A 16,954-nucleotide genomic window follows, 5' to 3' on the forward strand; every position below is an offset into this window, starting at 1 on the left:
GGATATACAAGAAAACGTTACTTTATGCAAGAGCTACATAAATGTCTAGGATCTACTATGTGTAATGAAGAGCCTTATTTCCTATAGCCATAAGGCTAAAATTGCTCAAAGTCAAACCTAGAAACTCACCCTGTATTTGGTTAAATTCCAAAACAAGGTAAACTTTCAGAATCACTATGTATCTACTGTTAAAGTGAGGGCATTGATATTAAAATAAGGAGATCATGTATATTTGAATGAAGACTTTGGGGAAGATGCTGATGAAGCTGGGGACACTGACCTCTTAAATTCTGATTATCTTTGCCAGTAGAAAAGGTTTTTGCATCCCCAGTAGAAATAACCTCCTGATCCCCAGCAAAAGTTGTTTCCTCAATCCTAGGAGAGGTGACCTTCCCACTCCCAGTGGCAGCCTCATCCACAGTACTATTGGCCTTTTCACTTCTATCTGGGGGGATTAGCCCAACCTTGCCTGAGGAAATGGTAATCACTTCCCCTGATGCAGCTGTCATGGAAGAAAATGCTGACTTTCCTCTGGATCCACCCCTACCACACCTCTTTGCTTCCAGACTTATAACTAGACTTAAGTCTAGCTGGTCCTTAAAGGTCCTTAAAGGTGAGGTATAATATACTCCAAAAGAACTACTTGATCTTTCTAATTTATACAAGCTGAACTCTGAGGAACATGGAAAAGAATGGATACTAAGGATGTAAGATAATGGTAGAAAGAATATAAATTTGGATCAGGATGTATTTATCAATACAGTCCTACTAAGTAGAAATTCTGAATTTAACTTTGCAGCTTTGGGAGTTAAAAGGGACTCCAAAACTTTGGCTGATTGGCTGAAATGTTGATAGAAAATAGCCCACTGTGTGATTTAGAAATGCCTGATATTTCCTGGTTTAATATAGAAAAAAGGATTCAGAGGTTTGGAGAGACTGGAATATTAGAGGGAATATGCCATTTAAGATCTATTCACTCACATTGGGAGAGTCTAGAAGACATACATACCTTCATCAATATTTTGAGAAATAAATTTCTATGGGGAGCCTCTGTATCCTTAAAGAGCCTGATGGTATTTCTTTTTTACAGGCCAGATATTACAGTGAAAACTATACCCACTCAACTGGAAAACCTAAATTCAATGAGAGTAATTGGATCTTGGAGTGGCCAGAGCCACATAGCAGCACTCAATAGCCAAAGGCAAGGTGGGTATGATTACATATACTAGTTGAACCTAGCAACAGAGAAGTAGAAACTGCTGTACATTTATTGCTAAGACATTTACATAACAGTCATGACAGAACTATGCAAGTAAATCACAGAACAACCTTTTATAATTTTGGAGCAAAGCACTTTTGTAATATGAAGATAACTAGTTTCCTTTTGAGAACAGGTCCTAGCCTACTATTGGGCTTAGTAGAGATTGAACACTTAACCAAAGGCCACAAAGTTACCATGCAAACTGAGTTGACCATAATGAATTGAGTATTATCTGACCTACCAAACCATAAACCTGAGTGTGCACAGCAGCACCTCATCATCAGATGGAAGTAGTATATACATGATTAGGCCAGAGTAGGTCCTAGCAACACAATTAAGTTACATAAAGGAGTGGTCCAAATGCCCATGATCCTCACTTTTGCTACACTGCATTCTGTATCCCATTCTGCACCTATGACTTCACGGGGATTTCCTTATAATCAGTTGACAGAGGAAGAAGACTTGGGCCTGGTTTACAAATAATGCTGCATGATATGCAACCACCAACTGAAAGTGGACAGCTATAGCACCCCAGTCTCTATAGAACAACCTTGAAGGACATTTATGAAAGGAAATCCTCCCCATGGCACCAATTTGTTCACTTTGCTTGGAAGGAGAAATGGCCAGGGGTATGATTATATAACAATTTATGGGCTTTTTCCAATGGTTGAGTTGGATGACCATGGACTTAGAAGGAACATAATTGGGGATCCCTGAGTGGCGCAGCGGTTTAGCGCCTGCCTTTGGCCCAGGGCACGATCCTGGAGACCCGGGATCGAATCCCACGTCGGGCTCCCGGTGCATGGAGCCTGCTTCTTCCTCTGCCTTTGTCTCTGCCTCTCTCTCTCTCTCTCTGTGTGACTATCATAAATAAATAAAAATTAAAAAAAAAGAAGGAACATAATTGGAAAATTGGTGGCAACAAAATCTGGAGAAGAATATGAATTCTCTATTTTCATCACTCCACAGCACATTTATTTTGACAACCACCCATGGACAATAGTACTTTTGTGGAAGTTCAGGAGTCCAGCAGAGAAATTAAAAAAAAAAAAAAAAAACATTGGGGCAAAAAAACCTAAAGGATAGATGCATTGAAGAATGTAAGAATAGTTTCAAAAAATCCATACTACCCCTTCCATGAAACAAAGCTCAGTTTTAAGAGAGACCACCTTGACCTGTGATTTCTCCCACGGGGGAAATTGAGAGTGTAGTTAGTGAATGCCTGGCTTCCCTAGACAAGTGAGACACTGACCAAGAGCACATTCCTTTTATGCCTCTCTTGTAATGCTGAGGTGATTGGGAAAGCTGAAGGCTTTGGGAGAGTCTGACAACCTGGTAACCAGAGTTTAGAATTCATGAAAATGACACCGAAATTACTAAAGGTTTTTTTTTTTTTTATGGACCTTATCAGGAAGCCTGTCCATGAGATGTCCATGGGTGCCCTGTCTACTAACTCCTTCAATTGGTGCATGGGCACCCTTGATGCTCCACACATTTCATCACATCCCTGACAATAAAGTGCAAGTTTTTATAGAATCACAAGCACACAAAGTAAGCCAGCCCAACTCATCAGAACTGGAAAAAAAAATTCAAACTTGAGCATTTTAGGGTACCTTCCTCCAGAGAAAATAAATGTGAGGCTCTCATCACCCAGAGTGAGTTTGCAAGATTGAGATAAAAAAATTCAATCTTGAGGATCAACCAGGAGGAAGCAAGATATGTGGAGTGGTTGCATCTGTAGAAGAGGCCTAAAAGAGCCTCAGAAAGCCTATCTGGGCAGACTCATCAGAGAAAAGCAAATACCATATGATAAAGGTATTTCACTCCCAAAGCCGGTCAGTAAAGGCTAGAGTAGGTGACTGCATCTACAAATGTGAGGACAATGATGCAAAACTACAAGAAATACAATCAAGGAAACATGACATCACAAAAGCAACATAATATTTTTTAGTAACCAACACCAAAATGGAGATATATAAATTTCCTGACAAAGAAATAAAAATAGCTGTCTTAAAGAAGAGCTACAAAAGAATACTGATAGACAACTCAGTAAGCAGAAAAGCAATACATGAACAAAATGGGAAGTTTAACAAAGACAGTGGAAGATGAAAAATACAAAAAATGAAACCACACTCCTTTGTATTTATCCAAAGGAGTTAAAAACATATGTCCACCTAAAATTTGTCACAAGGGTGTTCATAATAATTTTATACATAAGGACAAAGCATGGATGCAACTACAATGTCTTTCAAAAGGTAAATGGATAAATAAACTGTGGCATATTCAGATATTGGAATATTCAACATTAAAATGAAATGAGCCATCAAACCATAAAAAAGACATGGAAGAACCTTAAATTCATATTATTAAATGGAAGAAGCCAATCTGAAAAGTCTACATAATGTATAATTCCAACAATATGACATTCTGGGAAAAGCAAAACCATGAAGACAATATGGACAGTACTTGTAAGGGTTTGGTAGGGTCAGGAAAAGAATAAATATGTGGGACACAGGATTTTTAGGGAAATGAAAACACACTGTTTAATATTATAATAATGGATATATAGCAATATAAATTTGCCCAAACATTTAGAATGTACAATACCAAGAGTGAACTGTAATGTAAACTATGGGTTTGGGATGCTTATATTGTGTCAACATACGCTCATCAATTGTAACAAATGTACCATTCTGATGGGGAATGTTGATAATTAGAGAGGCTATGAATGTGTGGGGGCAGGAAACAAATGGGAAGGCTGTACCTCACCCTCAATTTTTCCTTGAACTCTAACTGCTCTAAAAAAATTACAGTCACACACACACAAAACCCCACAGTAGAGAATGTCAATATTAGACTTGATCAAGCAGAAAAAAAGAATATATGAAGTAAATGACAAGTTATTTGAAAATAAACAATCAGAAGGACAAAAGAAAAACAAAAATCCAAGAAAAACTATGGGGTTTATGGAATATCAGAAAAAATAATTAATATAAACGTTATGGGAGTCCTAGAAGTAGAAGAGAGAGAGAGAAGATGCAGAAGTTTTACTGAAAGACATAATGGCTAAATACTTTCCAAATATGGGAGAAATAGGAACATCTAGGTACATGAAGCTCAAAATTCCCCAGAGATTCAACATAAAGACTTCACCAAGACACATAACCTAAATCAAAATCAAAGAAAAAGAAAGAATTTTGAAAGTTGAAAAAGAGACTCCTAACATACAAGCTACCTGCCATCTGTCACCATAAAATACTATATCATTGAGTATATCCCCATGATATGACTTTTCCTCCCATGATTACATATTCCATAACTGGTAACTTGTAAATCACACTCCATGTCATCCATTTTGCCCATCCTCCACTTGTCTGGCAAACATCAGTGTGTTCTCTGTATTTATAAGGCTGCTTCTAAAAAAAAAAAAAATATATATAAGGCTGCTTCTGCTTTTTGTTTGTTTATTCATTTGTTTTGTTTTTTTTTTTAGATCATGTGTAAGGGAAACCATATAATTTTTGTCTTTCATTATCATACTTATTTTATTTAGCATAATACCCCCTAGGTACACCCATGCTTTGGCAAATGGCAATAAGTCATCTGTTTTATGGCTATGTAAATTCCAGTTTATCTACATGTGTGTGTATCTCACATTTTTCTTATCTATTTATCAATGGACACTTAGATTGTTTCTATATATTGGCTCTTGTAAATAATGCTGCAAGAAACAAAGGGGTGCATGTATCTTTTTGAATTAGTGTTTATGTTTTCTTTTTGTAAGTACTCAGTAATGGAGTTATTAAATTATATGATATTACTATTTTATAAATTTTTGAGGGACTTTCATACTGTTATCCACAGTGGCTGTCTCCAATTTACATTTTCAACAAGAGTGCACAAGGATTCCTTTGTCTTCACATCTTTGCCAACACTTGTCATTTCTTGTCTCTGATTTTAGCCATTCTGACAGATGGTTTTGATTTACCTTTACCTGATGATTAGTGATGCTGACTATCTTTTCATGTGTCATTTGGCTACCTGCATGTCTTCTTTGGAAAACATGTCTATTCAGATCCTCCGTCCATTTTTAAAATTGTCTTTTGGTGTTAAGTGGTAGAAGTTATTTATATATTTTGGATACTAACCTCTTATCGGATATATTATTTGCAAATATCTTCTCCCATTCACTAGGTTGCCATTTTCTTTTGCTGATTTTCTTTCCACTGTGCTAAAGGTTTTTTGTTTTGTTTTGTTTTGTTTTTCCGATGTAGTTCCAATAGTTTACTTTTGCTTTTGTTTCTCTTACTTGAAGATCTGTATCTAGAAAAATGTTGCTACAGCTTATGTTAAATAAATCACTGCTCGTGTTCTCATCTGGTATTTTTTATGGTTTCAAGTTTCACATTTAGTTCTTTAATTCATTTTTAAGTTATTGTTACCTATATTGTAAAAATGTGGTCTAGTTTCATTTTTTTAATGTAGCTCTCAAGTTTTTCCAGCCACATTGAAGTATTCAGATGCAAAATGACAATGGATGGACTTGTGATGTGTAATTTTATGTGTCAACTTGATTGAGCTATGGGATGACAAGATATAGATTAAAACATTATTTCTATGTATATCTGTGAGGATGTTTATGTATATTTGAAATGGTAGACTAAAGATTACCCAACCAATGCCAGTAAGCATATCCAATCTACTGAGAACCTGAATAGAACACAAAGGCAGAAAAAGGACAAATTTATTATCTTTTCTTGAGCTGGGAAATCCATCTTTTGCCCTTGGACACCATCAGCACTACTAGTTCTTAATCTTTTGGTCATAGAATGGGACTTACCTTATCAGTCCTCTCATTCTCAGGCCTTTGGACTTGGAATAGTATACCATTGCCTCCACCAGTTTTCAAGCCTTCTGATTCATTCTAAAATACACCACTGGCTTTCTTGGTTCTCCAGCTTACAGATGTCACATCATGGGGCTTCTTGACCTTTGTAATCATGTGTACCAATTTCTTTTTTTTAAGATTTTATTCATTTGGGAAAATGCATGAAGGAGCGGGGGAAGAGCATGAGGGAGAGGGACAAGCAGACTTCTTGCTGAGCATGGAGCCCATCACAGAGCTTGATCCCATAACCCTGAGATCATGACCTGAACCAAAATCAGGAGTCTAATACTTAACCAACTGAGCTACCCAGGTGCCACATGTATGCCAATTTCTAAATAAATAATATACAATAAAATAAGATTATATCTATATTATACCTATTTTATCATGTTATATATAGTGAAATATATATATTATATAAATATATAATTAATATATAATACCATGTTATATATAGTGTAATATATATATTACATATTATATATATATTTTTTTTTAAATTTTTTATTTATTTATGATAGTCACAGAGAGAGAGAGAGGCAGAGACACAGGCAGAGGGAGAAGCAGGCTCCATGCACCGGGAGCCTGATGTGGGATTCGATCCCAGGTCTCCAGGATCGCACCCTGGCCCAAAGGCAGGCGCCAAACCGCTGCACCACCCAGGGATCCCACATATTATATATATAATTTGTTCTATTTTTCTGCAAGATCCTGACTAATAAAGTGTCATTTTATGTTATTAATGTTTATTTCTCATCAGATACATGATTTGTAAGTATTTGATTTTATTCAGTAGATTACCTTTTCACTTTCTTGGTTAAGAACATATATGGTAAAGTTCTCTTTTTTTGGTATTTCCTATTCTTTATACTCAATCTATATGTCTGTTCTTATTTCCACTCATGTTTACCATCCTGTAGTAAGTTTTCAAATAAGGAATTGAGAGTATTTGTTCTTTCATTTTCTTTTTAAAAATTAGTTATTTTGGGATCTTTGAAGTCCATATGAATTTTTGGATGATTTTTTTTATTTCTGCATAAAATGCCATTGGGATTTTGATAGGGATTGCAGTAAACATTTAGATCACTTTGGATAGTCTTGTCATCTTATCAATGTCAAATCTTCCAATCCATGATTGAGGAATGGCTTTCTAATTTGTCTAATTTAATTTCTTGCAGCAACATTTTGTACTTTCTAGTGTAGAAGTTCTTGCCTCCTTGATTTTTATTCCTAAGCCATTTTATTCCTTTGAGTTTATTGTAATTGGAACTGTTTCTTCATTTCCTCTTATGTATTGTTCATTAGAAGCTTAGAAATGCAGTTGATTTTTAAATGCTGATTTTGTATGTCGTCTTTTTGTTGAATTTGTCTTTAATTTTAGTAGTTTTATGGTGGGATACATACAATTTCATGTCATTAGTGAACATAACTAATTTTACATCCTTTTTTTCAATTTTGGCTATTTTCTTTCTTTTTTATTGATTAATTTATATGGGTAGAACTTCCAATACTATTTTGAGTAGAAGTGGTGGAACTAGGCATCCTTCATTTGTTCCTGTTTTTAGAGGCAAAGCTTTTAATCTTTCACCAATGATTAGATGTTAGTCATGGGTTTATCATGTTAAGGAAGCTGCTTTCACTTATGGACTGAAATGTATCTTCCAAAAATTTGTAACTTGAGATCATAACTCCCACTGTCTCAGAAAGCTACCCTATTTGGAGATATGATGGCTATAAAATTAATCAAATTAAAATGGGTTTATTATTTTTGGGTTCATATCCAATATTTTTAGCAGCAATGATATAAAAATGGAAAACTTGGAGACAGAGAAGAAAATGCAGGGAGAAAGCTTTGAGAAGATGAAGACTGAGAATGGATTTATGCCTCTACAACTCAAGGGATGACACAAATGCCGTCACAACACCAGAAGCAAAGGGAGAATTATAGAACAGATTCTCCCTTAAAGCTCTCAGAATGAACCAACCCTGATGGCACCTTGCTTATGAATTTCTAGGCTTCATAACTGTGGGACAATTGATTTCTGCTGTAAAGCATCCTAGTTTGTAACACTTAGTAACATTGGCCCTAGCAAACTGATACACTTCCAATTCTAATTTATTGTATGTCTTTAACCATAAATGGTGTTAAATTTTGTCAAATATTCTTTCTGCAACTATTTAGGTAATCAAATGATTTTTCTATCATCCTTTTATTTTTTTTTTTTTTTTTTTTTTTTTTTTTTTAAATTTTTTTTTAATTTTTATTTATTTATGATAGTCACAGAGAGAGAGAGAGAGAGAGGCAGAGACACAGGCAGAGGGAGAAGCAGGCTCCATGCACCGGGAGCCTGACGTGGGATTCGATCCCGGGTCTCCAGGATCGCGCCCTGGGCCAAAGGCAGGCGCTAAACCACTGCGCCACCCAGGGATCCCTCTATCATCCTTTTAATGTGGCATATTACATTGACTTATTTTTATATATTGAACAATCCTTGCATTTTGTGAATAAACTTCACTTGGCCTTGGTGTATAATCCTTTTGATACGTTGGTGAATTCAGATTACTAGTATTTTGTTGGGGGAATGTACCATAAATATTGGTGAGGGATACTTGTTTGCTTTCCTTGCTGTATTTTTGTCTAGCCTTGGTATCAAGGTAATGCTGAACTTATAGACTGAATTAGGAGGTATTCCCTCCCTCTAGTATTTTTTGGAGGAATTTGAGAATTGGTGTTAATTCGTCTTAAATGTGTGCAGAATTCACCAGTGAAGCTGTCAGGTCCAGGACAAATCTTTGCTGAATGCTTTTTATTTCTATTTTAATATACTTACTGTTTATGTCCATTTAATTTTTCTGTTTCTTCATGATTCAGTCCTGGTAGTTTGTTTCTAGGACATTTTTCATTTAGTGTAGCTTATTTATATGCATACAATAGTTCATATTACTTACATAATTACTTTTAAAAATAGTTTTATTTTAAATGCAATATAGTTAAAATATGGAGTTACATTAGTTTCAGATATAAAATATAGTGATTCAACTCTTTCATACATCTTCCAATGGTTATCACAAGTACACTCTTTAATGCCATCACCTATATCTCAGCATTCCACTCACCTTCCCTCTGATAACCAACAATTTGTTCTCCAAAGTTAAGAGTCTGTTTCTTGGTTTGTCTTTCTCTCTCTTCTTCCTTTGCTCATTTATTAAATTCCACATATGAGTGCAATCATATGTTGTCTTTCTCTGACTTATTTTGTTTAGCATTATACTATGTAGCCCATCATATTGTTGTAATTAGCAAGATTTCCTGCTTTTTTATGGCCACATAATACTTATTCTTTATCCATTCATCTATCAATGAAAATTTTGGCTTCCTCCATGATTTGGCTATTGTAAATAATGATGCAATAACAAGAGGAGTACATGTATCCCTTCAAATTAGTGTTTTGTATTTCTTTGATTAAATACACCTTAGTGTAATTGCTGGATTGTAGGGTAGTTGTATTTTAATTTTTTGAGGAACCTGCATACTGTCTTCCAGAGTGGCTGTACCACTCTGTATTCCCAAACTTCCTTACTTTCCATCTTCTAACCAACACTTCTTTCTTGTATTTTTTTTTTATTTTAGCCATTCTGACAGATGTGAAGTGATATCTCATTGAGGTTTTGATTTGCATTTACATGATTATGAGTAATGTTGAGCATCCATTAATGTGTCTGCTGGCCATCTGCATGTCTTTGGGGAAATGTCTGTTCATGTCTTCTGCTCATTTTTTAATTGGCTTATTTGTATTTTAGGGTGTTGAATTTTGGAAGTTCTTTATACAGGATGGATACTAATCTTTTATTGGATATGTCATTTACACATATTTTCTCACATTCGCATAGGTTGTGTTTTAGTTTTATTGATTGTTTCCTTCATTGTGCACAAGTTTTGCATTTTGATATTCTCACAATACTTAAATTTTTGCTTTTATTTTCCTGGCATCAGTAAACATCAAGAAAAATATTGCTATGTCACATGTCAGAGAAATTGCTCCTGATGCTCTCTTCTAAGATTCTTATCCCTTCAGGTCTCACATTTAGGTCCTTAATTCATTTTGAATTTATTCTGCGTATGGTTTAAGTAACTGGTCGTTTCATTTATTTAAATGCAACTGCCCACTCCCCCCGCCCCCACATTTGTTGAATAGACTTTCATTTTTCTCATTGTATGTTCTGGCTTCTTTTGTCAAATGTTGAGTATATAATTATATACTCAAATATATAAGTGAGTATATAATTATAGGTCTGTTTGGGGGCTTTCTATACTATCCATTAATCTGTTTCAATTTTTGTGCCACTACCATACTATTTTGATTACTAAAGCTTTGTAATACAACTTGAAGTCTAGAATCGTGATACTTGTAGTTTTGCTCACTTTTTTTCAAGGTTGCTTCAGCTATTGGGATCTTTCATGATTCCATACAAATTGTAGTATCATATGTTCTAGTTCTGTGAAAAATACTTTTGGTATTTTGGTATAGATTGCACTAAATCTGTCCATTACTTTGGATACTGTGGACATTATAACAAAATTTGTTCTTCCAATTGATGAACAGGGAATATTTTTCCTTTTTTGGGGGGTTGTCTTCATTTTTTAAAATTTTTTGTGTTTTAAAAAAGATTTTATTTATTTATTTGACAGAAAGGGAAGGAGAACACAAGCAGGGGGCATAGCAGAGGGAAAGGGAGAAGCAGTCCCTCTGCCCTGCTGAGCAGGGAGCCAGTTGTGGGGCTTGATCCCAGGACCCTAGGATCGTGACCTGTGCAAAAGGCAAACGCTTAACCGACTAGGGCCCCCCAGGTGCCCCTATGTTCAATTTTTTTAATCAGGAAAGCCTGGGTGGATCAGCGGTTCAGCATCTGCCTTCGATCCTGGAGTCCCGCCGGCTGGAGTCTCAGATCCGGCTCCCCGCACAGAGCTTGCTTCTTTATCTGCCTGTCTCTCTCACTCTCTCTCTGTCTCTCATGAATAAGTAAAATCTTAAAAAATTAAATCAATTCTTTATAGAGTACAGGCCTTTTACTTCCTTGGTTAGTTTTATTCCTACATATTTTTAATATTTTCGGTGCAATTTTAAATGAAATTACTTTCGACAGGAGGGGCAAGATGGCAGAAGAGTAGGGTCCCCAAGTCACCTGTACCCACCAAATTACCTAGATAACCTTCAAATAATCCTGAAAATCTACGAATTCAGCCTGAGATTTAAAGAGAGAACAGCTGGAATGCTACAGTGAGAAGAGTTCGTGCTTCTATCAAGGTAGGAAGACGGGGGGAAAAAGAAATAAAGAAACAAAAGGCATCCAAGGGGGAAGGGCCATGATAGGAGCCAGGCTAAGGCCGGGGCGAGTGCCCCCAGGACAGGAAAGCTCGGTCCGGGAGAAGCAGGAGCTTCACCAATCTTCCCGGGCGGAAAGGCACTTGCAGGGAGTTAGAGCAGGACCCCAGGAAGGCGGGGATGCCCTCAGGCTCCCTGGGACGCTAACAGACACCTGTGCCCCGGGGAGAGTGCGCAGAGCTCCCTAAAGGGCTGCAGCGTGCAACTGGCTGGACCCGGGAGCAGCTTGGAGGGGCTCAGGCGGCGGCTCTGCGGAGAGGGGGCTGCCCGGCCGGGAGCGCAAATCCAACAGCGCAGGCCTGGGAACACAGGGCTCCAGGGACACAGCCCAGGATCCAGCCTCCTCCCGGGACAGGCAGAGGCCAGGAGGGCCCAGGACAGCAAGTACACTCCTGCCCCAAGCTGAGCAGATCAACGGCCCCGCCCCCAGAACATCCACCTCAGCAGGCTGAGAGCTCCGGAGTTACTGCCAGAGCTGAATCCAGGGCTCCAGAGCTGGCCGCCGCCACTGTGGCTGTTCCTCCTGGGGCCTCACAGGTCAAACAATCCCCACTGAGCCTCACAGTGGCCTCACCGGATAAACAGGATAAACATTACTCACTGAGCCCTGCATCGGGCAGGGGGCTGAGCAGTTCCCCAAATGCTAACACCTGAGAAGCAGCACAACAGGCCCCTCCCCCAGAAGAACAGCTAGACAGAAATTTCCAGGGGAAGTCAAGGGACTTAAAGTATACAGAATCAGAAGATACTCGCCCGTGTTTTTATTTTCTTTTTTATGCTTATTGATTTCTCTTTGCTTCCCCCAGCCTTTTTTCCTCACTTTCTTTTTCTTTCTCATTTTCATCTTTTTTTTCTTTTTTTCTTCCTTTGTCCTTTTTTCTTTTTCTCTTTTCTTTCCTTCTTTCTCTCCTCTCTTTTTCTACTTTTCCCAATACAACTTGTTTTTGCCACTCTGCACTGAGCAAAATGACTAGAAGGAAAACCTCACCTCAAAAGAAAGAATCAGAAACAGTCCTCTCTCCCACAGAGTTACAAAATTTGGATTACAATTCAAAGTCAGAAAGCCAATTCAGAAGCACTATTATACAGCTACTGGTGGCTCTAGAAAAAAGCATAAAGGACTCAAGAGACTTCATGACTGCAGAATTTAGATCTAATCAGGCAGAAATTAAAAATCAATTGAATGAGATGCAATCCAAACTAGAAGTCCTAACGACAAGGGTTAACGAGGTGGAAGAACGAGTGAGTGACATAGAAGACAAGTTGATGGCAAAGAGGGAAAATGAGGAAAAAAAGAGACAAACAAATAAAACACCATGAGAATAGATTAAGGGAAATAAATGACAGCCTGAGGAAGAAAAACCTACCTTTAATTGGGGTTCCTGACGGCGCCAAAGGACAGAGGGCCAGAATATGTATTTGAACAAATCATAGCTGAAAACTTTCCTAATCTGGGAAGGGGAACGGGCATTTAGATCCAGGAGATAGAGAGATCCCCCACTACAATCAATAAAAACCATTCAACACCTCTACATTTAATAGTGAAGCTTGCAAATTCCAAAGATAAAGAGAAGATCCTTAAAGGAGCAGGAAACAAGTAATCCCTGACTTTTATAGGGAGGAGTATTAGGGTAACAGCAGACCTCTCCACAGAGACCTGGCAGGCCAGAAAGGGCTGGCAGGATATATTCAGGGTCCTAAATGAGAAAACCTTGCAACTAAGAATACTTTATCCAGCAAGGCTCTCATTCAGAATGGAAGGAGAGATAAAGAGCTTCCAGCACAGGCTCCTGAAAGAATATGTAACCTTCAAACCAGCTGTGCAAGAAATTTTGAGGGGGACTCTTAAAATACCTCTTTAAGAAGAAATCCAGTGGAACAATCCACAAAAACAAGGACTGAATAGATATCATGATGACACAAAACTCATATCTGTCAATAATAACTTTGAATGTGAATGGGCTTAATGACCCCATCAAAAGGTGCAGGGTTTCAAACTGGATAAAAAAGCAGGACCCATCTATTTGCTGTCTACAAGAGACTCATTTTAGACAGAAGGACACCTACAGCCTGAAAATAAAAGGTTGGAGAACCATTTACCATTCAAATGGTCCTCAAAAGAAAGCAGGGGTAGTCATCCTTATATCAGATAAACTAAAATTTACCCCAAGACTATAGTGAGAGATGAAGAGGGACACTATATCATACTTAAAGGATCTAGCCAAGAAGAGGACTTAACAATTCTCAATATATATGCCCCGAATGTGGGAGCTGCCAAATATTTAAATCAATTAATAACCAAAGTGAAGAAATACTTAGATAATAATACACTTACACTTGGTGGCTTCAATCTAGCTCTTTCTATACTTGATAGGTCTTCTAAACACAACATCTCCAAAGAAACAAGAGCTTTAAATGATACACTGGACCAGATGGATTTCACAGATATCTACAGAACTCTACATCCAACTCAAATGAATACATTCTTCTCAAGTGAACATGGAACTTTCTCCAGAATAGACCACATACTGGGTCACAAATCGGGTCTGAACCAATACCAAAAGATTGGGATCGTCCCCTGCATATTCTCAGACCATAATGCTTTGAAATTAGATCTAAATCACAACAAGAAGTTTGGAAGGACCTCAAACACGTGGAGGTTAAGGACCATCCTGCTAAAACATGAAAGGGTCAGCCAAAAATTAAGGAAGAATTAAAAAGATTCATGGAATCACGGGATCCCTGGGTGGCGCAGTGGTTTGGCGCCTGCCTTTGGCCCAGGGCGCGATCCTGGAGACCCGGGATCGAATCCCACGTCAGGCTCCCGGTGCATGGAGCCTGCTTCTGCCTCTGCCTGTGTCTCTGCCTCTCTCTCTCTCTCTCTCTCTCTCTCATAAATAAATAAATAAATAAATAAATAAATAAATAAATCTTAAAAAAAAAAGATTCATGGAATCTAAGGAGAATGAATATACAACCGTTCAAAATTTTTGGGATGCAACAAAAGCAGTCCTGAGGGGGAAATACACCACAATACAAGCATCCATTCAATAACTGGAAAGAACTCAAATACAAAAGCTAACCTTACACCTGAAGGATCTAGAGAAAAACAGCAAATAGATCCTACGCCCAGCAGAAGAAGAGAGTTAATAAAGATTCGAGCAGAATTCAACGAAATCCAGACCAGAAGAACTGTGGAACAGATCAACAGAACCAGGAGTTGGTTCTTGGAAAGAATTAATAAGATAGATAACCATTAGCCAGCCTTATTAAAAAGAAGAGAGAGAAGACTCATATTAATAAAATCATGTATGAGAAGGAGAGATCACTACCAACACCAAGGAAATACAAACGATTTTAAAAACATATTATGAACAGCTATATGCCATAAATTAGGCAATCTAGAAGAAACTGACGCATTTCTGGAAAGCCACAAACTACCAAAACTGGATCAGGATGAAATAAAAATCTGAACAGGCCACTAACCAGGGAGGAAATTGAAGCAGTCATCAAAAACCTCCCAAGACACAAAAGTCCAGGGCCAGATGGCTACCTAGGGAATTCTATCAAACTTTTAGGAAGAAACCATACCTATTCTACTAAAGCTGTTTGGAAAGATAGAAAGAGATGGAGTACTTCCAAATTCATTCTATGAGGCCAGCATCACCTAAATTCCAAAACCAGACAAAGACCCCACCCAAAAGAAGAATTACAGACCAATATCCCTGATGAACATGGATGCAAAAATTCTCAACAAGATACTAGCCAATAGGATCCAACAGTACATTAAGGAAATTATTCACCATGACCAAGTAGGATTTATTACCAGGACAGTAGCCTGTTTCAACACTCGTAAAACAGTGTGATTCATCATATCAGCAAGAGAAAAATCAAGAACCATATGATCTTCTCATTAGATGCAGATAAAGCTTTTGACAAAATACAGCATCCATTCCTGATCTAAACTCTTCAGAGTGTAGGTATAGAGGGAACATTCCTCAGCATCTTAAAAGCCATCTATGAAAAGCCCGCAGCAAATATCATTCTCAATAGGGAAGCACTGGGAGCCTTTACCCTAAGATCAGGAACAAGACAGGGATGTCCACTCTCACCACTGCTATTCAACACAGTACTGGAAGTCCTCGCCTCAGCATTCAGACAAGAAAAAGACATTAAAGGCATTCAAATTGGCAAAGAATAAGTCAAACTCTCACTCTTTGCCGATGACATGATACTCTACATAGAAAACCCAAAAGCCTCCACCCCAAGATTGCTAGAACTCATACAGCAATTTGGCAGCGTGGCAGGATAGAAAATCTATGCCCAGAAGTCAGTGGCATTTCTATACACTAACAATGAGATTGAAGAAAGAGAAATTAAGGAGTCGATCCCATTGACAATTGCACCCAAAAGCATAAGATACCTAGGAATAAACCTAACCAAAGAGGTAAAGGAACTATACCCAAAAATCACTAGAACACTTCTGAAAGAAATTGAGGAAGACACAAAGAGATGGAAAAATATTCCATGCTCATGGATTGGAAGAATTAATATTGTGAAAATGTCAATGTTACCCAGGGCAATTTACACGTTTAACTCAATCCCTATCAAAATACCATGGACTTTCTTCAGAGAGTTAGAAAAATTTATTTTAAGATTAGTGTGGAATCAGAAAAGACCCCGAATAGCCAGGGGAATTTTAAAGAAGAAAACCATAGCTGGGGGCATCACAATGCCAGATTTCAGCTTCTACTACAAAGCTGTAATCATCAAGACAGTGTGGTACTGGTACAAAAACAAACACATAGATCAATGGAACAGAATAGAGAATCCAGAAGTGGACCCTCAACTTTATGGTCAACTAATATTCGATAAAGGAGGAAAGACTATCCACTGGAAGAAAGACAGTCTCTTCAATAAATGGTGCTGGGAAAACTGGACATCCACATGCAGAAGAATGAAACTAGACCACTCTCTTTCACCATACACAAAGATAAACTCAAAATGGATGAAAGATCTAAATGTGAGACAAGATTCCATCAAAATCCTAGAGGAGAACACAGGCAACACCCTTTGTGAACTCGGCCACAATAAATTCTTGCAAGATACATCCACGAAGGCAAAAGAAATAAAAGCAAAAATGAACTATTGGGACTTCATCAAGATAAGAAGCTTTTGCACAGCAAGGAATACAGTCAACAAAACTAAAAGACAACCTACAGAATGGTAGAAGATATTTGCAAATGTCGTATCAGATAAAGGGCTAGTTTCCAAGATCTATTAAGAACTTATTAAACTCAACACCAAAGAAGGAATCCAATCATGAAATGGGCAAAAGACATGAACAGAAATCTCACAGAGGAAGACATAGACATGGCCAACATGCACATGAGAAAATGCTCTGCATCACTTGCCATCAGG

Source organism: Canis lupus, chromosome X, assembly GCF_011100685.1.
Source record: "Canis lupus familiaris isolate Mischka breed German Shepherd chromosome X, alternate assembly UU_Cfam_GSD_1.0, whole genome shotgun sequence".
Lineage (NCBI taxonomy): Eukaryota > Metazoa > Chordata > Mammalia > Carnivora > Canidae > Canis > Canis lupus.